This window comes from Triturus cristatus, chromosome 3_2, assembly GCF_964204655.1.
Source record: "Triturus cristatus chromosome 3_2, aTriCri1.1, whole genome shotgun sequence".
NCBI classification, from domain to species: Eukaryota; Metazoa; Chordata; class Amphibia; order Caudata; family Salamandridae; genus Triturus; species Triturus cristatus.
The window spans coordinates 1,049,435,515-1,049,458,488 of record NC_140584.1 but is presented as its reverse complement, the minus strand read 5'-3'; the positions used below and the strand labels follow the sequence as shown (position 1 = coordinate 1,049,458,488).

At 49.7% G+C, this 22,974-nt stretch overlaps 1 protein-coding gene across 1 annotated transcript in view; it reads left to right on the top strand.

The window, feature by feature from the left end:
• Positions 1–22,974, top strand: part of LOC146859086 (uncharacterized) — a 209,967-nt gene that overhangs the window by 149,767 nt on the left and 37,226 nt on the right. The gene's annotated exons all lie outside the window — the stretch shown is intronic.

Below are 22,974 nucleotides of genomic sequence, written 5' to 3'. Positions count from 1 at the left end.
AGGAGACGGACTGCGACCAGGCATCCATACGAGGCGGTGAGGATTGCGGATCGTCCCGACCCAGAGCCCACCCTGCGAGAGAGCTGTGTCCGAGGTTTCTAGAGATCCACCTAAGATACGCCATTCCCTGCGCAGCGTCAAGTGTCTGAGGCCTTCAAGTTCAAGTTCAAGTTCTGCTTCCCGGTGAGTTTCTCATGGGGGTTGCAATAATGACGGGTTCATTTAATGAACACGGTAAAGACGTGTCTCACTTGTGAGACCGGTATGTTCAAGAGCATGCATTCAAGAATTAGAGTCCAAGTTTTCAGGTGCACCGATATAACTGTATGAATGTTATTGTCTTAGTAAGGTTCAGTTAGGTTTGAATGTGTCAGGTTTTTGTGTAAGTTTGTTTCATTGTGATTTTTGGTTTTTTTTGTTCATTGTGATTTTTGTTTTCGGTTACATTCCAACATGCCGTTATTTTCAAAACTGCATAAGATATGTACCAGGAAAGGTGTACTAGAGGAACCAGTTAACATTCCGCCTAGAGACACACCTGGACATTTCATGTACTGTAAGCATGGTTTAGATGCCGTGTTGTTTTTAGAACTATGGGTGGATTACACAAAGGATTTAGAGACAAAATATAAATGGCCCATTACGGGAACATGGGATGCAGAATGCATTATAAAGGTAGAGGAAGAGATATGGAAGAGGAAATCAAGACCTGCTCAGAAGGATGCCATTGAATTATGGCGCAAAGAGTCACATAGAAGAACAGAGAAAGAGTTCCACAAAGCAGAGAGAAGTAGACAGGAGTCCGAAAAAGCCAAAGAAGAGAAATTACAGGAGGAAAGGGAACGGGTAAAAAGAGAGCAGGCTGAAAGAGAAAGAAATACTGTCGTTGCTGGTATTTATCCCGTCCTTTCAGAGGAACTAGCAAAAGTGGCCCCAGTAGAAAGACCAGTTAGAGTGCCACCGCAAGTACCCTGAAAAATAAAACAAACAGCATCCGAAACGTTCATTAACACCTACCTAGAGGAATCCCCACCAGCATACGTGGACGGATTTTTCCCTGCACCCCCAACGCAAGAACAACTCCAGGAGCTCGAGGACGGCGGGGAGGGAGGATCCAGGGCAACATCAGGAGGGGGGCCGACAGTAAAAGTAGATATTTCCGAATGTATATATGACCCAGATCCAGGAAAGGGCAGAATGCTTGTGTTTTCACTAAGGCTTAGACGAGCAGTCGCAGATTTGGAAAAATTACCAGATATGGATAAACATCTAAAGAAAATGTACACATTCATAAGAACAGGGGAAGGTCCTGAGTGTATAGCAGAAGCTGTATAAAATAGAAAGGTAATTGTGAAGAACTATATCCTTCGCTTCCTAATTAATTGTCTGATCAGGGAAAAAGACGAAGGTGATGGTGACGTAGACTGTTGTTATATTGGTTGGAGTGATCGCATAGATGCCGGTCAGCATGATAAATCAGGCCAGACAGACAACATGTTGACCAAAATCCGAAAGGCAATAATAGCGTCACACGAAGGAGGCCCGAACGAAACAGCTGAGTTATCATCTGATGACGAAGCAGGGGACAAAGACAGAATACATTATGTGGGCCGTGCCTGGCGATTCGAAAGGCCCAAGGGCCTCAATCACCGTAAACAGGGAACTGCCATAAAAGAAAGATATTCCCTTGAAAGTTTGTTCCAGATCACCGAAAAAGCGGTGAATAAATGGCTAGGTAACGATCAGCCCCTCACCCCGACCGAAAATGAATTAGCACGATCAGCCACCCTGTGGATATCCCAATATGATATATATAATAATGATATCGTAGCCCAAACGTTCTTGAGCCTCCCACCAAACGAACAGCGCATAGCTGGTGTTTACATGGTCCAACATTTGATCACGTTATATGAGAGTCAATATTCTGGTCCTGGTCTATTGTATAAGTTGCTGGACGACATAATACTAGACAGGTGGATGAACATGGGTACTGAACTGATTAATGTCATTCTGGATCAGCGACACAAGTATATAGTATACGTAACTAGATCCCTGCTTCCCGCTCCACCCCAGGTTAAGGGACAGTCATACGACAAGCTGAACCCCCTACGAGAGGTTCATCCTGTAAAGGATGCAAACAATGACCTACAACGGGTGTATGTCTACACCCCCTTGTCGAAATTAGACATACTGGAAATGAAAAAAATGTTACCATCCCATGATAAAGACCCGGGGGGTTTTCACCGAGAACTAAAGGACATTCTTCGCTTAGGAGAATATACATATGCTGACGTTCTAAAGTTATTAAAGGTACTATTGCCTGCTGGTATTTACGAGAAGCTGAAAGGACAAGACTGGGAGGTGGGAGAGAAAAGGCTCAGTTGGGATCTGTTGGAAAGAGAGGAAGTGGGAAGAGGCCCGGGGGTTGGTCTGGGTCCCCGAGCTAAAGACCTACCTGAACTCCTTGTACAAGTTTTGCCCAGATTACTAATTACCAAGAAAGAAGACTGGGATGCTATTTCAGCCTGTAAACAGAAACCAGACGAGGACACTAGCGATTTTTACTCTAGGTTTGAGAAATGTTTCACTATCAATAGTGGTCTTAAGCCCAGTAGTGATTCATATCCCCATCTTTTCGTGAGCAAACTAGTAGAAAATTCCCTACCAGAAGTGAAGTATAGGGTACTGAAGGTTGAGAGTACTTGGCAAGCGAACAGCCCTTCACAAATGTTACAAATGTTACAATACCACCAGTCACAGAATTAGAGAAGAACACAAACAGGACAAGAGACGCATGAGAGACACAAAGATGAAGATGCTGGTGGCCCAATCGACCCCGGCAAACACAAACACGAACAAGAATAGCACGAAACAAAGTAATGGGACCTGTAATTATTGCAAGAAGCCAGGCCACTTCGTAAATGAATGTGCGGTCCTGAAACACAATATAGCGATAGGTAAAACTAAGCCACGATCTTATCCTCCCAAAGAAAATAACACACATCAGACATCAGATACATTTCCACCGCCGCCGCCGCCTGTCCATGCACCTGCACCAGCCCACGCCACAACACAAATGTATGAGCACGCTCAGACTAACTATCCAGAATACCAAGCATATTCGTGAAGAAACCCAGAGAGGGAATTCGACTTGCCCCTTATTCCAGTTCCTGTGGACCAAGCGGGTCCCTATGTGCATGCACGTTTACTAGGAAAGAATAAAAAGTTTTTGATTGACACTGGGGCAAGTAGAACTACCATCAGTCATTCTGAGGTTCCAGGGGCACCTCTCTCGGGCTCAAAGAGTATATCCCTGGGCTTTTCAGGAAAGCCTATTATCAATGAGGTTTCAGAACCAGTTTCTTTAGGAGTTGGTCCACTAACACATACAACAGATTTACTGCTTACTAAATCATGTCCAGAAAACTTACTAGGCATAAAAACGTTAAAGGAACTGGGGGCAATTATCTGTTGCTCGCCAGAAGGAGTGCGACTGTATTTACGTGATTTCAAGGGACATTTTGTTATGAAAGATATTGACATCAGGCTTCAAAATGTACCACAGCACCTATGGGCAAAAGGCCCGACTGACATAGGTTTCATGAACATTACACCATACCAGGTCACCCTCAAGGAAGGAGTGGTGCTGCCACGGATTAGACAATATAAAATTCCACCTGAAGCTGAAGTAGGGTTGCTGAAAATTATCGATGAACTCATCGCACAAGGGGTGGTGGTAGAGACAGATTCAAACATATGCAATTCACCTGTTCTTCCTATTCTTAAAAGAACTGATCCCAATGCATCACCTGTCTATAGATTAGTTGTGGACCTGCGAGAATTAAACAAATGTGTAGTGCCACAGTACCCTGTGGTCCCGGACATTTCTTTATTATTGACTGCCATTGATGCGAAGGCTACGTTCTTTACAGTTATCGATCTGAAGAACGCCTTTTTCAGTATCCCAATACATCCGGACAGCCAATATCTTTTTGGTTTCAGTTTAAAAGGCCGCAGCTTCAGATTCACAAGAGCACCACAGGGCTTCACGGAAAGTCCTAGCATCTACAGTCAGGCACTCAAAAGACAACTAGACAGTATTCATATGCCTACCACTACAGCACTGATACAGTATGTAGATGACATTCTCATTACTGCACGATCGGACACTGACTGTGAAAATGCATCACTTACTGTTTTACATTTCCTAGCTGACAAGGGGCATAAAGTGTCCCCTTCGAAGTTACAATTCTGTGAACAGCAAGTGGCGTACCTTGGGCACTTGCTATCCAAGGAGGGTAGGCGACTGACACCAGAACGTATTCAATTGATTTCTGGCCTTTCACAGCCCAAAACACAAAAGGAGGTACGTGCATTCATTGGCCTCACTTCATATTGCAGGCAGTGGATTCCCCAGTATGCTCACATAGCCAAGCCCCTAATACAGTTGACGACACAGGAGGTAGCTTCTACTAAAGTCCTCCCTTGGACACAAGAACACACTGTGGCATTTGAAGAATTAAAAAGAGCTTTATGTCAAGCACCAGTTTTAGCGATCCCTGATTACAACAAATCTTTTATGCTTTTTGTGACAGAGCGAGATGGAACAGCACTATCTGTCCTAACACAAGATCATGCCGGAAAACACAAGCCCTGTGCTTATTTTTCTAGTACATTGGACCCAGTAGCACAGGCTTTGCCTGCGTGCCTAAAATCTGTTGCAGCAACTGCCTTAGCCATAAGACAAAGTGACTCGATAGTGCTGGGCCACCCCCTGACAGTACAAGTACCACACGCAGTAGAGGTTCTCTTGAACCGAACACAAACACAACACCTAACTGTAGCGAGACTGACAGGTTATGAGCTGACGTTATTTCAACCACACATAGAGATCAGACGATGCAACATACTGAATCCTGCTACTCTTTTGCCCTCCAGTACAGAAAACGTTTCCCCACATGACTGTGTTGAAGTAATACATACCGTGACTAAACCAAGACAAGACTTGACAGATGTTGCACTCCCAGACCCTGACCTAACACTCTATGTTGACGGTTCATGTATGAGGACGGGGGCGGGAGAATTAGTGGCAGCATATGCAGTGACCACTGCTACTGAAATCATAGAGACTAAAAGAATAGACATACTGTCAGCACAAGCAGCAGAGCTCATCGCTCTGACACAAGCGTGCATAAGAGCTAAGCACCTGAGAGTAAACATTTACACTGACTCACAATACGCATATGGGGTAGTTCATGACTTCGGCGTACTATAGAGGGAAAGAGGTTTCTTGACCTCTCACGGGGCCAAGATACAGCATGGCCCCATTATTCAAGCCCTTCTAGATGCGATACATTTACCAACAGCCATAGCTATCCTGAAATGCAAAGCACATACTAAAGCCACAGATACCATTTCTCAAGGCAATGATCTGGCAGACCGAACAGCTAAATAGACAGCTCAGACCCCACTAGATATGACGAAATCACAGGTACCATTAATGTCCAAAGCCATGACAGTTAGGAATCCTTCCAAGGATGTACAAGACATACAGACACATGCTACTCTAGATGAATTAAAGAAATGGTCGGAACAAGGAGGGGTACTGACTGATCAGGGTTGGATGACTAAGGGCAAAGAAACATGGTTTCTTCCTGATTCAATGGTACAAGTGATCATCAATACTGCACATAGTCCTGCACACTTAGGAGAGAGAGCAATGCTAGACAGCTTACAGAATATATGGTTCAACAAGCACCTGCGTGCAGCAGCGAAACAAAAGGTCAGAACATGTATGATCTGTTGCCAATTCAATCCAGGTAAAGGCATTCCAATGGAACAAGGTGGATTCCATCCACCTGACCATCCTTTTGAAGTCCTCCAAATGGATTATATCCAAATGGACAGATGCAGAGGTTACAAATATGTCCTAGTAGTAGTATGTTCCCTATCAAGATGGACAGAGGCCTATCCAGTCCCTGATTATACTGCTGTAACTACCGCCAGACAATTGGTGCGAGAGTTTTTCCCACGTTATGGATTACCGCGTGTCGTATATTCCGACAACGGTCAGCCTTTCTCCTCTGAACTCATGAAACAGGTGTCCCTTCTGTTAGGGTATACCTGGAAGTTCCATTGTGTACGACATCCTGAGGCAGCAGGCCTTGTAGAAAGACATAATCAGACCTTAAAGATAAAACTAGCAAAGATTTGCGCAGACAAAGGCGTAGATTGGATGGTAGCCCTGCCGGTTGCCCTCTTTTACATGCGAATGGTAGCCCATTCTAGAACAGGCTTATCTCCCTATGAAGTGGTCTTTGGTAGACCACCGAATATGTGGGGCACTCCAATGCCTAAAAAAATCACTGATGTTGATAGTAACATGCTGACAGATTACCTGGCTTCCTTGATGTCTGCACTACTCTCTTGTCGTTCGCAGGTTGCTGCCGCCTTCCCTGACAACACCCAGGTCAAGGAACATTCCCTCGTTCCTGGGGATTATGTAGTCATCCGGAACTTTGATAGAACGAGCCCTCTTGAGCCAAGGTGGAAGACGCCCAAGTTGGTGCTATCGACCACGAGGACCGCTGTTAAAGTCGAAGGACGGAAAGGATGGGTTCATCTTCATCATTGTAAACGCTACTTTGGAAATAACGATTCGTTTAAAAAGGACATAAACTCATCAGACTTTGAGCCCCCTTTACTAGAGGAGACTCCCCAGCAGGAGTACAAAGCTAAAGTTAGATCTAAAAAGTCAGAACCCGTTTGATCAATTAAGTCCACTAGGTGGTGAAGCGGTTGAACATGTATTCTGGCTTGCATAAGATCTTGGATACTGCGGATGAGAAAAAGAGCAAGATGAAAAGCAAATACTGTAAAATATTACGTGGTAGATGTATAGTGACTTTGATTTTTCTATTTCTTCTGTGTATCACGATGATATGTATCAGCTTAATACTACATGCTATTTTTCCTCCTATTGCCTCACTCTTACACTCTTCTACTAATGATACCATAAAGCACACATTTAGTGATCTGCCATCCCATGAGCTATCATATCGACTTGCCTTACGCAACAATACCTTTATTCAGATGCTGCACCATTCACATCAGACTAGCAATGCTACAGACTGCTGGGTCTGTGGCCGACTTCCCCCGTATCAGAAGGTGAAGGGAGTTTTGCCTCTTTTCCCTTTTCCATTCTCCCATAATGGTTCTTGCGGAGCATGGTTTGCCCTAATGACATCCATCAACGGTGATGCCAAAGAATGTCAAGACAAGGAGTGTAGGGGCGACTGGGTATGGGGTAACTTGAATAAAGTCATGAATGAAGCATGTTTCCCAGATGAAGAAGGTCTTCCCCAAAGGAAAGGTACAGATCTAGAAAATGAAGAGTATCTGCAAGGAAATGCGACCCTTGACTTTATAGTGTTGAACGTCAAGCCCATACACAATTTAGGTCCATCCTCAATCACAGTCCTGCCAGTAAAAGGGAACTTGTGTGTCAGAAAAGAAGGCTCTGTACATTTGGGGCACAGCGAGTGTAACACTATACTAGTGTTTAAAGACAAAGGAAAGTCTTACTTCAGAGCATCACGACACACCTACTTTATTTGTGGCCAGACAGCCTATGTAGAACTGCCCTTAGACTGGGGGGGGACGTGCTATATATCATTTCTTTTACCACCGGTTTTCTTGGCCCCATCGAACTATCATCAAAATCTCCAACTAGCACTTATCAGACACAGACGAGGGCTCGATGCCTCTGGCATTGACCAGACTGAAACAGCTTGGGAACAATATACAGATTTCAACAAAGGATTCTTTTTCTTCATAGGTCCCGTCCAGAATAGTAAACTTATCCGCAGACTAACAAGGATTCTAGAAACAGTTGCTAATGAGACTGCATCAGCCCTGGGGAACTTGACCCAGGAACAGTCTGCTATGAGAATGGTCGTTCTTCAGAATCGTCTTGTTCTTGACGTCATCCTAGCGGATAGGGGCGGGGCCTGTAGGGTCATCGGTTCCAGCTGTTGCGTTTTCATACCTAATAACGCACCGTCTGTATACAAAGCAATAACAAGACTCCACAAGATTGCCCAAAGCATACACCAAGACCCAGGCACGTGGACTTGGTCCAGTTGGCTCTGGGAAGTAATATCAGCATGGGGATGGAAAGTGTTGACAGTCTGTGGACTAATACTACTGATGATATTCAGTTGTTGCCTATGTCTGCAGTGTGGCCCGGCCATTTGCGGCCTGTGTGCTACTGCATGTATTCCACATCCCCATTTACAGAGCATTGAAAATGGTAAAATAATGCTGCAAGAACAGATTGACTGTCTCATGAGAATAGATATGACATGAGGGTCCACTAGGGGACAAGGAGGGAATGAGGAAAATAAAATATCATGAGGTCTATGTGTCCCCGTGTGTTCCCCACCACTCATGTGCACATACATGTAACCTATGTATTTCCCCTCCATGGCCTGTCTATCATGATGCTTATGCTATAACGTGGCCTGCCATAATCCAGTCTCCCATGAGAGAAACGACAAATCTGCTCTGAGGCCTACACGTTTTGCATCATGTTTTCCTGCATTTCCATTATTGTGGCCCAGCCAGAGCCGAAAAGAGGTTTCAGGCCTCAGAACGCTCTGAAAGCTGTAGCTGCGTATCCTTGGCCTTGCACACTTGGTCCTCAGCCAAAGGGGCCCTGTCCGAGACAGTATTGAGCACGGTTATCTGCTTACTCCTACCGAAACCACATTCCTGCCTGGAGAAGGAGGGAAAAACATGACCCATCTGCAAAGGAGAAAGCCTAGCCTTTCTGTCTCTTTTTGTGCGATTACAAAGCTCACGTCAGTGGAAAGCCCATAGCCCCCATGTAAGACTTCAGCAGTAAACGAAGAAATAAATGCCACATTGGCCCTTGGTGATGGGCAACCTATGTCACGAATCAGTCCCTGCTCCAGACTTAAGATATCAGATAATACAAGATGTGCTGGTCGCCCTGACACCGAAGGCCTCACTTCCAGACTCTAGACTCCCCGGTTGCATAGCAACCCTTTCACACGTCAGTTACACGTCATGCTCGAGTTGAGCACAAGTAAGGCAAAGTTCCAGTAAAGTTCCAGCTGATCATGCAACCCCCTCCAGGCATCCACCCACCTATGACACTTACCTATTATCATCAAGTGGACGCCCACCTTCACGCCTACTTACACACCCACATGCTCTTATCTCATTCTCTCTTGCTCCGCCTGAAGCACTCTTCCTTGCGTATGTTATTACAAACATATATATACTGTACTCTGTGAAGAGAATATGGAGAATATATTTTTGAGAATCCTGGTCCTGATCCCTTGTGGTGATGGAACTATTCTCCCTATAACTCGAGTTATTTGAATAAAGCCCTTTTGAACCTGACACCACGGACTCAGCCTCTTGCTTCATGCATGATCATATTGATATATAGAAATTCAGAACGCGTAATATTTTATTTACGACAACCACACCTGCAACCGCTGCACAGGTATCCTACGGCACTGACACCCAAGCTGAAGGTAATGGCAGCCCTACATTTTCTAGCCACGGGTACCTTTCAAAATACCATAGCTCATGTTGGTGGCATGTCCCAGAGCATGTTCTGCCGTGTGCTGCATGATTTCTTAGAGGCCATGTTGATTCACCTGGATGACTTCATCCATTTTCCTACCCCTGAAATGTTGACTGGGGTCAAGCGTGGATTCTATGCCCTGGGAGGGATGCCCCATGTCATTGGGTCCATAGATGGGACACATGTGGCTTTGGTACCACTAGAGGCACAGGAGGTAGCGTACCGGAATCGCAAGCACTACCACTCCATCAATGCCCTTGTGGTGTGTCTGTCCAACATGGTGATTTCACATGTCTGTGCTCGTTTTCCAGGATCAGCACACGATGCCTACATCATGAGGCGTAGCAGGGTGCCTGAAATGATGACGCAGCTGCGCAACGAACGAGCATGTGTTGTTGGTGGGTACACTCTGTCTGTCCTGTATTTTGCGTAGACTTCCAGCACGACCGCTTCTCCTGTCCTGCTTATGTCCATGTGCTTTCCATGTAGGGGACGCTGGCTATCCCAACATGCCATGGCTGATCACACCTCTCCGCAACCCCATCACGCCGGCCCAGCTCCGCTACAACACCGCCCATTGCCAGACAAGGCGAGTGATAGAGAGGACGTTTGGCCTCCTGAAGAGCCGATTCAGGTGCCTACACAAGACCGGCGGCGCACTCCCATATGCCCCGGCGAAGGTCTGCAAAATCTTCATGGTCTGCTGCATGCTGCACAACATGGCAGTTGAGAAAGCTGTGCCACTCATCCTGGATCAAGATGACCAGGACCATCCACCCGTGGAGGACGAAGGGCTTGCCAATGGGGCTAGTGATGTGGAGGATGTGGAGCCGCAAGAGGACATCCGGACTCGGCTCATACGCGACTTCTTTGCTTAGTGGTGAGTACCAGTGTCTGAGTGTGCACGCATTGGTCCCCGTGTGGCATGTGTTGCGATGTGTGTCTCCACCTGCATGTATGGCACGTGAGTCAGAGGTGTGTGTGGGTGTGTCACTGGAGTGATGGTGCCAGTGATGGTTGTATTTCCCCAGTCATAATTGTGACCTAGCATGTTGTCAACCATACATGTGTCGAGTACATGCACATGCAAGTGGCTGTGCTTTTTGTGGCTGACTTCTTGTGTGTCTCTCTTCCCCAGGTACTTGCGCATGCCGTCTGCTGCTTGCATTGTTGTGGCACTGCTATTCCTCATGGACACATCATCGTGTGCTGACTCAGCGTTACAGGCACGGACACGTTTGGAAGTCTCCTTAGGGTAAGGGATGCATCAGGGGTGTATTGGGTGTGGCAGTTGTTCACGATGTATGCACACTGCCCCTGTCGATGTTTGGTTCCTCTGCAGACATGTTGCATCACCATGGTACACATTACATGCAGCTGGGTACACCTGAATAGATGGTCAGACTTGTTGACAGTCATCTGTGATGGGATAGTGGATTGTGATGATGGCATCAATGTGTGTAACACTGCCCTCGGACACATACGGTTTGCATTGGCTTGACATGCTGTGGGACTTCCACATCAGCGGATCAATGGTGTATGGCAGGCTCTCCGTGAGCAGCTGGGGGTGTTTAGCTGTTAGCCGACACTTGTGTGCCAGTTCCATGGCTATCACGCATTTGTGCTGCAGAAGGGGGGTGTCAGTGTTGGACCCACATGTTACTCCACATGACCTGTGTATGTGTACTCCGAGTTGCCTCTGCAATCCCGAATACATGACTAATAAAGGTGTCCCTATGCCTCCAAGGTGCCTCTTCTCAGTCAATGCTGGTGTATTGCCACGGTGCCTCCGGCATGTCTGGCTTGGTTTTCCCTGATAGTGGCTATGTGTCTATGTGTAGAGTAGCAAGATGCAAGCTGTGTGTGTGGGATTAGACTGTGTATTGTGCATGATGTCCATGACTGTGTGGGTATTGTGACATGTGCCATCCCCATGCATCCAACGTTGGCCAGGCCCCCATTCTCTGCATCCACCGGACTCAAGCTTGCAGGACATGGTTCTGCCACCTGTCTACACATACCTGGGTGCCCCCCAGGACACTCCACATGATCCCTGACCTCTGCGCATGACTGTTGCTGTACTCAATATGTCTGTCGGCACGGTTGTGCGGCCACCTCCTCAGCTGGTTGGGCCCATCACGGGTGTGTATGGTGCTCCATGTCTGTCTTGCCTAATACACTGTGACCCATGTGTCCTGTGCCAGACTCAGGCCCCAGGGTGTGGATGGTTGAAGTCAAAAGAGAACTCGGGCATGTTTAGACTTTACAAGACACATGTAAGGTAATAATGCAACCAGCAGGCATCTTCTCTTCATGGTGTGACTTTTTATTTTAGTTGGGGGGTCGGGGGGGGGGGGGGGGGGTGGGATATGACATGAGGGGCTTTCCGGGTGTTTGGAATCCAAAGTTCAGTAGGGGAGTTGGTGTCCTTGCCATTGGAAATCCTCAGAGTCCATGCCACAGTCTTTGTCAACATTGGTCAGACAGTGACCAGCAAGGCCATGTGGCAGAGAATGTCTTTTGATGCTGTGCTGCTGTTGCTCCAGTGGGCCAGGTGCCAGGCCAGGTGTCCTGGGAGATGGTGCTGTAGCGCCGACCCTCACGGTCTTTTCCGTGGACGACCCGCCCTCCTGCGGGGACCCTCAGAAGCAGGCCGTGACGATGTTTGGGATGCTCCAACGGATGTTTCCTCCTCCTCCTCCTGATCCCTCCCTGTGGGTGGTTATGTTCTACGCCTACTGGCACAGGGAGGGTTGCCCATGTTGTCGGCCATCCGACGGAGTGTACTGTGAATTCCCGTGAACACCGTCACGAGCTCAGCCTGTCTGTCCTCCATCCTCCGTTGGTGTTGCAGTAGACAGGCATGTTGCTCCGCATGTTGCTGGGCCTGCTGGGTCTTGATCTCATCGAGGGTCCCCTTCATATCGTTGAGGGTGGACACAACCTGGGCCATGCCCGTGGTGTCCTGCCGGTATGTGTCCAGGATGTTTCGGACATGGGAATATACCGGTTCCCCAGCCAACTGGTCAGGCTGGCGCCTCCGCCGTCCTCCACTCCCACCACCCCTGCCCACTTGCGCCTGGCCTGCCGTTGTGGGCACATCGGGTCTCCGGGACCCCTGAGGGATGGCATTTGCGGTGTTGCCTGCCTCCTCCTGGGTGCCCGGAGAACCTTGTCCCTCCTGGACAGACTGGCTGCTTTGTGGTGGTGGGGCAGGGATCCTGGGTGTCTCCTGGGATGTGGCAGGAGTGGGGGTGGTGGTTGGCCCCGTTGTACCTGACGCAGGTGCTGCAGGTCGTTGGACACCAGAGGGGCCAGGTTGGTCGGGGTCGTCCACAAAGTGGTGAGAGTTGTCGCTGCCGGTGGGATCGTCCTCCCGCAGAGCCGGGTCCTGTGAGTCTTCCCCCCCAGTGTTGGGGGGTGAACCACGAGGTTGACCTGTGTGTGAGAGAGACAATGTTAATTTTGTTCCATGCAACATCCATGTCTCATTAGTTTCAAAGTTGGAACATTTCTTCTGGGAATTTGGATCTGTCTTGCATTCCACTCACAGTGCACTTGTGCATGGGTGTGTCCCTTGGGCACAGCTTTGGCGACTTTAACTATGTGTGGCACAGTCTTACTTGCTGCGTCAAGTGTGACTGCAGTCAGCAGTGGAGTGGGCAGGTGTGGCGAGCTGTGCATTGGCGCCTTCCGTGTTGCACTGTACGTGGGCACATGAAGTTGTTCCACACACTTCAATGATGCAGGTAGCTGTTGTTGTGCTCGTGCACAGGTTGTGACATGGCCCTGTGTTTTACCATGGATGAGAGTGGGGGTGCTGGCACTGGCCACCCTTGTCTACATGCACGCAGTCCACCTGCTCACGAGCAGACATTCCCACACACCACAAGGCTGATTTGCTCTCCCTGTGTCTCCCTCCCTCTCTGTCCCCCTCTCCCTCCCTCTGTGTGTCAGCCTCCTCCCTCTGTCCATCTTCCTGTGTCTCCCTCCCTCTCTGACCCCCTCTCCCTCCCTCTGTGTGTCAGCCTCCTCCCTCTGTCCGTCTTCCTGTGTCTCCCTCCCTCTCTGTCCCCCTCTCCCTCCCTCTGTGTGTCAGCCTCCTCCCTCTGTCCGTCTTCCTGTGTCTCCCTCCCTCTCTGTCCCCCTCTCCCTCCCTCTGTGTGTCGGCCTCCTCCCTCTGTCCGTCTCCCTGTGTCTCCCTCCCTCTCTGTCCCCCTCTCCCTCCCTCTGTGTGTCACCCTCTGTCACCTCAGCCCAGCTTCCTGGGCACACACTGTTAGCAGATCTTTGAATGGCCCTTGGCTTGTTGATGTGAGTTTGTTTCTGATCTCCAGGCACCCATTGGGTGTAGTGTCTGTGTCTGCGCTGCTGCTGTGGTGGTGTGTGCTGCCACTCTTTCACAGTGTTGGCTGTTCATTAGCTGCTGTCATGTGCAAAACAGTGCCTTCACCCCCATGTGTTAATGCAAGGCGTCCGCCATTTGCTGGCGAGTCTTTCCTGTGTGGGGACACACTGTTTGTCTGGCTGTGACCTAGGCCATATGGGCAGAGGGCATTGTTGTCTGCTTCTGAGTTGCACTATGTGATTTTTTGGGCACACCCTCCCGCCATCCGGGTTACCGTGTCATGTGTTGGTGTCTTCTGTGGCCTGTAACTTGACATTGTCCAGCTGGGTGCATGGGGCATGGTGGCGCCAGTGGTATGTGCATGTTCATGGAGTGTGGTTTGAGTCATGCGATAGCTTGGGGTGGTTGCATGCCTGTTTGTGAGTTTGGTTGTGGATGACGTTCCCCCCATGTGAGGTGCGTTGTTTGTGTACTCACCCCGGTCTCGGAGTCCTCCTAATCCTTCGACTGCCTCCACCGGCAGTATGGCCATCACCCTCTCCTCCCAGGGATGGTAGTGTACGGGTCTGCAGGACGGCCCTCCTCCAGTGACGTTGGCCTGGTTGTGTTCATCCGTCATCTTGGCTCGGACCCTCCTCCGCAGATCGTACCACCTGGCTTGGCATTCCTGCTTGTTCCTTCTGGTGTCCGCAACAGCATTCACAGCATCGACGATGGTCTGCCACATGGCTGTTTTTGCTGAAATGCTGGTCTGTCTGACCAATGTTCCAAAGAGGTGTGGCTCGACTCTGAGGATTTCATCGACAAGGACATCCAACTCTCGGTTACTGAACTTTGGATTCTTGTTAGTGGGCATGGTGAGGGGTGTGGGTGTGGATGGTGGGGGGGGGGTGTGGATGGTTGTGGGTGTGTGGGTGTGGTTGTGCAGGTGTGTGTGTGAATGTGATGAGGGGGTGTTTGTGAAGGTGTGTGTGTGAAGGTGTGCAAGTGTAAGGTGTAGTAAAGGTTCTAGTTTGGTGCTGTAGGTTGTCTGTGGGGTCTGGCAGCAGTGAGTCTGTTGCAAAGGCTCATGGTTTGTGTGTGAGGGCCCTTTTTATTGGTCCATTGGTGGGTGTGGCTGTGTTTGAAGTTTGGGTGGGTGTGTTATAAGGAGTGGTGGTGTTTTGGGCCTCTGTTTGTTTTTGGCAGTTGCAGGTCAGTGAATGTGTTGTTTTAGTGGTTGTTGGACATGTTTAGTGGCTTTGTGCCATTCGAATGGTGTATTCTTGTGTTGTTTTGCTTTGTCCTGGTTGTGTACGTTCGTTTTTAGCGTGTGTACGGTGTGTACATGGGCCATTTTGTTGTACAGTGCTGTCCTTGTGTGTGGCTTGGTACAACTCGTACATGCGGTTGTGATGTTGGGGCCTGGGGTGCGCTCCGTACTTAGAATGTTGTGGTGGGGGTACGACTCTAACGTACAGGGGTGTACATACATGGGGGGTACGACACGTACACAGGTGTACATACACGGGGGTACAACACATACAGGGGTGTACATACACGGGGGTACGACACGTACACGGGTGTACATACACGGGTGGGGGTACGACTCTAATGTACACAGGTGTACATACACGGGGGTACGACACGTACACGGGTGTACATACACAGGGGGTATGACACGTACAGGGGTGTACATACGCGGAGGGGTGCGACACGTACAGGGGTGTACATACACGGGGGTACGACACGTACAGGGGTGTACATACACGAGGGGTGCGACACGTACAGGGGTGTACATACACGGGGGGTACGACACGTACACGGGTGTACATACACGGGTGGGGGTACGACTCTAATCTACACGGGTGTACATACACGGGGGGTATGACACGTACACGGGTGTACATACACGGGGGTACGACACGTACACGGGTGTACATACACGGGTGGGGGTACGACTCTAATGTACATGGGTGTACATACATGGGGGTACGACACGTACACGGGTGTACATACACGGGGGTACGACACGTACAGGGGTGTACATACATGGAGGGGTGCGACACGTACAGGGGTGTAAATACACGGGGTACGACACATACACGGGTGTACATACACGGGGGTACGACATGTACACAGGTGTACATACACGGGTGGGGGTACGACTCTAATGTACACGGGGGTACGACACGTACACGGGTGTACATACACGGGGGGTACGACACGTACACGGGTGTACATACACGGGGGTACGACACGTACACGGGTGTACATACAAGGGTGGGGGTACGACTCTAATGTACACGGGTGTACATACACGGAGGGTACGACACGTACACGGGTGTACATACACGGGGGTACGACACGTACAGGGGTGTACATACACGGGGGTACGACACGTACAGGGGTGTACATACACGGAGGGGTGTGACACGTACAGGGGTGTACATACACGGGGGTACGACACGTACACGGGTGTACATACACGGGGGGTACGACACGTACAGGGGTGTACATACACGGGGGGTTCGACACGTACATACGGGGGCTGGGGGGGGTCGGCGCATACGTACGGGGGCTGGGGGGAGTCGGCGCTTATGCGGGCACATGTCTCCATGGTTGCTATGGGTGTTCGGTGCGGACGGTGTTTTTTCCATACGGTTGTAACTTCTGACGCACGGGATGGATCGTGATTCCGCGGTCGGACTTCACTTTTCACATTTGTACGGAGATTCGTCCGAGGACGTGTCGGACACATTTTCCGACCCGAGGACGTGTGGGGAATTATTCCCAATGCGATTCGTATGGTCTTTTTCCCATGCGAATCGTAATTGGCAGTTTGTACGGCACTTGTACGATTCGTACGGTAAAAAGACCCGATACGAGTCGTACGGGGAAAATTTTTAACGGATCGTAATTGGCACCTCTGTGTGCAGGACTGTATGGGTGGATGAGTGTGTGCATGGGTGTGTTAGTGAGTGAATGACTGTCTCAATAGTGTCTTTATGAGTAACTACATATGTTTTAAACTAGTAAATGTGACTATTGGTGTATATAAGTGAGTATATGTGAGAGTGAGAGATTGGAAGAGTTCCTGTATGAATAAGTATTAGTTTCTATAAGTGATTGTTTAAAAGACTAAGGTGCCGATTACGATCCTGGAAAAAAATTCCCCGTACGACTCGTATCCGGTCTTTTTACCGTACGAATCGTACAAGTGCCGTACAAACTGCCAATCACGATTCGCATGGTAAAAAGTCCATACGAACCGCATTGGGAATTATTCCCCACACGTCCTCGGGTCGGAAAATGTGTCCGACACTTCCTCGGACGATTTACCGTACAAATGTGAAAAGTGAAGTCCGACCGCGGAATCACGATCCATCCCGTGCGTCCGATGTTACAACCGTATGGAAAAAACACTGTCCGCACCGAACTCCCATAGCAACCATGGAGACATGTGCCCGCATACGCGCCCAACACCCCCCCAAGCCCTCCTATGTACGAGTCGAATCCCCACCCGTGTATGTACACCCGTGTATGTACGAGACGTAGCCCCACCCGTGAATGTATGGAGCGTACCCCCACCCCAACCGTGTATGTACGACCCGTACCCTCATCCGCGTATGAATGGAGCGTACCCCCACCCCAACCGTGTATGTACGACGCGTACCCCCACCCGCGTATGCATGGAGCGTACCCCCACCCCAACCGTGTATGTACGGACCATACCCTCACCCGCGTACGTATGGAGCGTACCCCCACCCCAACCGTGTATGTACAACCCGTACCCTCACCCACGTATGCATGGAGCGTACCCCCACCCCAACCGTGTATGTACGACCCGTACCCCCACCCCAACTGTGTATGTACGACCCGTACCCTTACCCGCGTACGTATGGAGCGTACCCCCACCCCAACCGTGTATGTACGACCCGTACCCTCACCCGCGTATGCATGTAGCGTACCCCCACCCCAACCGTGTATGTACGGACCGTACCGTCACCCGCGTACGTATGGAGCGTACCCCCACCCCAACCGTGTATGTACGACGCGTACCCCCACCCGTGTATGCATGGAGCGTACCCCCACCCCAACCGTGTATGTACGACCCGTACCCTCACCCATGTATGCATGGAGCGTACCCCCACCCCAACCGTGTATGTACGACCCGTACCCCCACCCCAACCGTGTATGTATGACCCGTACCCTCACCTGCGTACGTATGGAGCGTACCCCCACCCCAACCGTGTATGTATGACCCGTACCCTCACCCGCGTATGCATGGAGCGTACCCCCACCCCAACCGTGTATCTACGGACCGTACCCTCACCCGCGTACATATGGAGCGTACCCCCACCCAACCGTGTATGTACGACGCGTACCCCCACCCGCGTATGCATGGAGCGTACCCCCACCCCAACTGTGTATGTACGACCCGTACCCTCACCCACGTATGCATGGAGCGTACCCCCACCCCAACCGTGTATGTACGACCCGTACCCCCACCCCAACCGTGTATGTACGACCCGTACCCTCACCCGCGTACGTATGGAGCGTACCCCCACCCCAACCGTGTATGTATGACCCGTACCCTCACCCGCGTATGCATGGAGCGTACCCCCACCCCAACCGTGTATGTACGGACCGTACCCTCACCCGCGTACGTATGGAGCGTACCCCCACCCCAACCGTGTATGTACGACACGTACCCCCACCCGCGTATGCATGGAGCGTACCCCCACCCCAACATTCTAAGTACGGAGCGCACCCCAGGCCCCAACACCAGCACCTTCACACAACATCGCGCATGTACGAGTCGTACCAAGCCAGACACAAGGACAGCACTGTACAACAAAATGCCCGAAGTACACACTGTACACACGCTAAAAACGCACGTACACAACCAGGACAAAGCAAAACAACACAAGAATACACCATTCGAATGGCACAAAGCCACAAAACATGTCCAACAAGCACAAAAACAACACATTCACTGACCTTCAACTGCCAAAATCCCAAACAGAGGCCCAAAACACAACCACTCCTTATAACACACCCACCCAAACTTCAAACACAGCCACACCCACCAATGGACCAATAAAAAGGGCCCACACACACAAACCATGAGCCTTTGCAACAGACTCACTGCTGCCAGACCCCACAGACAACCTACAGCACCATACTAGAACCTTTACCACACCTTACACTTGCACACCTTCACACACCCACCTTCACAAACACCCCCTCATCACATTCACACACACACCTGCACAACCACACCCACACGCCCACAACCATCCACACACCCCCCCCACCATCCACACCCACACCCCTCACCATGCCCACTAACAAGAATCCAAAGTACACTAGCCGAGAGTTGGAGGTCCTTGTTGATGAAATCCTCAGAGTCGAGCCACACCTCTTTGGAACATTGGTCAGACAGACCAGCATTTCAGAAAAAACAGCCATGTGGCAGACGATTGTCGATGCTGTGAATGCTGTTGCGGACACCAGAAGGACCAGGCATGAATGCCAAGCCAGGTGGTACGATCTGCGGAGGAGGGTCCGAGCCAAAATGACCGACGAACACAACCAGGCCAACGTCACTGGAGGAGGGCCGCCCCGCAGACGCATAGAATACCATCCCTGGGAGGAGAGGGTGATGGCCATACTGCCGGTGGTGGCAGTGGACGGATTAGAAGGACTCCGAGACCCGGGTGAGTTATGTTATGTTATGTTAAATTAAATTTATTAAGCGCACGTACGCCCGTAGGCTTCATGGCGCTGTGGAAGACTAGCAAAACATAACATGTGACAGAAAGAAAGAAAATTTAACTAAAGATAAGCTTGCTTAAAGAGCCAAGTCTTAAAAGCCTGTCTAAAGGCTAACAGATCTTCGTGGAGTCTTAGTGGCAGTGGCAAGGAGTTCCACAGGGAGGAAGCTAGGAAGTGGAAAGATCCTCCTCCCTGGCGTTGTTTCCTGATCCGGGGCACGACTAACAAATTCTTTTGGCCAGAACGGAGAGCACGGGAGGGAGTGTAACTGACCAGCAGGCAGCTAATGAATCCAGGGCCCTTACCTTGTAGAGCCCTGAAGATAATGCATCCCGCTTTAAATGCTGCTCTCTGCGCTACAGGCAGCCAGTGGAGACTGGCCAGTCCAGGTCTAATAGACTGCCACTTAGGAATTTTACAGATCAACCTGGCTGCTTGGTTCTGAACCAGTTGGAGTCTCTTGAGCTGCCCCGCCGGTAGGCCCAGATATAAACTATTGGAATAATCCAAACGGGACAGCACAAGAGCAATGATGACCTGAATCAGAGCAGGGTGGATTAAAAGGTGGGCGATCTTCTTAATCTTGCGAAGTTGGAAGAAACTTGCAGATACCACAGTCCCTACCTGGCTTTTGAGCGAAAGATCTTCATTAAAAGTGATACCTAAGCTCTTAACTGTTTGGGATTTAGCTGGAGGATCTCCCATTTCTGGAGGCCAGAAGTGTGGTCCCCAATGCAGTTCACTCTTCCCAGGCAAAATCAGTTCAGTTTTGCCTGGGTTGAGTTTCAGATGATTTAGGCCCATCCATCTCTGAATGTGAACCATGACCTCCCGAAATTCGGTGGCAGCGCCAGGGGAGTCCAGACAGAAGATCAGTTGCAGATCATCTGCATAGTTAAAAATTAAGGCGCTAAACTTTTTTAATGAAAATAACAAGGGTCGTAAGTACAAATTAAACAAAAGTGGGGACAGGGACGAGCCCTGGGGGACTCCACATTCATTTTTGATTTTGGGCGCTGTAAAAGTTCCCAATCTCACTGCCTGGGTACGCTCCGAGATAAATGACTTCAGCCATCTAAGTGCCGAGCCTCTCAGGCCAGCCTGTTCGACACGGTCGACCAAGATGGTGTGGTCGACCGTGTCGAATGCGGCCGATAGGTCGAGAAGTACCAATGCTTGGTGAATGTCCCTATCTGCATTGCTTCTTAGTACATTCTGGACCGCCAGTGTCACCATCTCGGTTGAGTGCCCTGGTCGAAACCCAGCTTGGTTATGCTCCAGATATCCAGTGGTTTCAACGAAGCTAGAAAGGCAGCTAGCAACGTGTGCCTCCAGGATTTTTGATAGGAATGGCAGCAGGGATATCGGGCGGTAATTAGATGGATCGTGAGAATCAAGACTGGGTTTTTTGATCAGGGGAATCAATAGAGCATGCTTAAATCCTGCCGGTACCTTTCCCTGGTTAAGTGAGTCGTTAAGCAGAGAGAGGATCCCGTGAGGGATAGAGTGCCCAATCTCTGTAAAAATGTGGGGTGGGCAGATGTCATCGGGTGATCCAGACTTAACCCGTGCCAGGAGAGTTGAAAAGGTTTTAGCATCTATAGCAGGAAGGGTGTCTAATGTAGTGGGGTTATTAAAAATATCATCTAAAGGAGACGATTTAGGAGAGCTAGCAATGTTGCGTTTTATATTTACAATTTTCTCTCTGAAAAAATCATTCAGAGAGTCACACAACTTCTGGGTAGCGGCTATTGATGGGGCTGTCCTATCATCGTCACAGAGCTCGTTGACTATGTTAAAAATATCTTTAGTTTTATTTGAGGAATTTAAAATTTTTTGAGAAAAATAGTCAGATTTATGTTGGAGCAAGATTTTTTGGAACTCCTTTCTTGCGGTACAGAACACTGTCCTGGCTTGAGGGGAGTAGCTTTGTCTCCATTTCCGTTCCTTCTGTCGAACTCCCAGTTTAAGATCTTTCAGTTCTTGGGAGAACCATTTGTGTGCTTCATTTCCTCTAACATTAGGGACCCGTACTAAGGGGGCTGAGAGGTCAGCTGCGTTAAGTAACCAGTTAGACAGCGCTCTCTCGCTAGTGTCCAGATCATCGTACGGTGGTGGTACGGTTTTGTTTAAAATGTCAATAAATCCCGGAAGGTCCATAGATTTCCATTTGCGGAATTCTTTGCTCTTGCATGGCTTGGGTTTGACATTTCCGCCTACTTCTAGTGTGAAATAGATGATGAAATGATCCGACCAGATACATGGGCTGATGACTGGATTGGATAAAGATAGATTATGCGTCCATATCTGGTCCAAGCTGTGACCTTTCTGGTGAGTGGGTACATGGATGTGCTGATTTAGAGTACACAAACAACTCACCTCACATGGGGGGAACGTCATCCACAACCAAACTCACAAACAGGCACGCAACCACCCCAAGCTATCGCATGACTCAACCACACTCCATGAACATGCACATGCCACTGGCGCCACCATGCCCCATGCACCCAGCTGGACAATGCCAAGTCACAGGCCACAGAAAACACCAACACAAGACACGGTAAGCCGGATGGCGGGAGTGTGGGCCCCAAAAATCACATAGTGCAACTCAGAAGCAGACAACAATGCCCCCTGCCCATATGGCCTAGGTCACAGCCAGACAAACAGTGTGTCCCCACACAGGAAAGACTTGCCAGCAAATGGCGGACGCCTTGCATGAACACATGGGGGTGACGGCACGTTCTTGCACATGACAGCAGCTAATGAACAGCCAACACTGTGAAAGAGTGGCAGCACACACCACCACAGCAGCAGCGCAGACACAGACACTACACCCAATGGGTGCCTGGAGATCAGAAACAAACTCACATCAACAATCCAAGGGCCATTCAAAGATCTGCTAACAATGTGTGCCCAGGAAGCTGGGCTGAGGTGACAGAGGGTGACACACAGAGGGAGGGAGAGGGGGACAGAGAGGGAGGGAGACACAGGGAGACGGACAGAGGGAGGAGGCTGACACACAGAGGGAGGGAGAGGGGGACAGAGAGGGAGCAAGAAAGGGACACACAGGGAGAGCAAATCAGCCTTGTGGGGTGTGGGAATGTCTGCTCGTCAGCAGGTGGACTGCGTGCATGTAGACAAGGGTGGCCAGTGCCAGAACCCCCACTCTTCTCCATGGCAAAACACAGGGCCATGTCACAACCTGTGCACGAGCACAACGACAGCTACCTGCATTATCTAAGTGTGT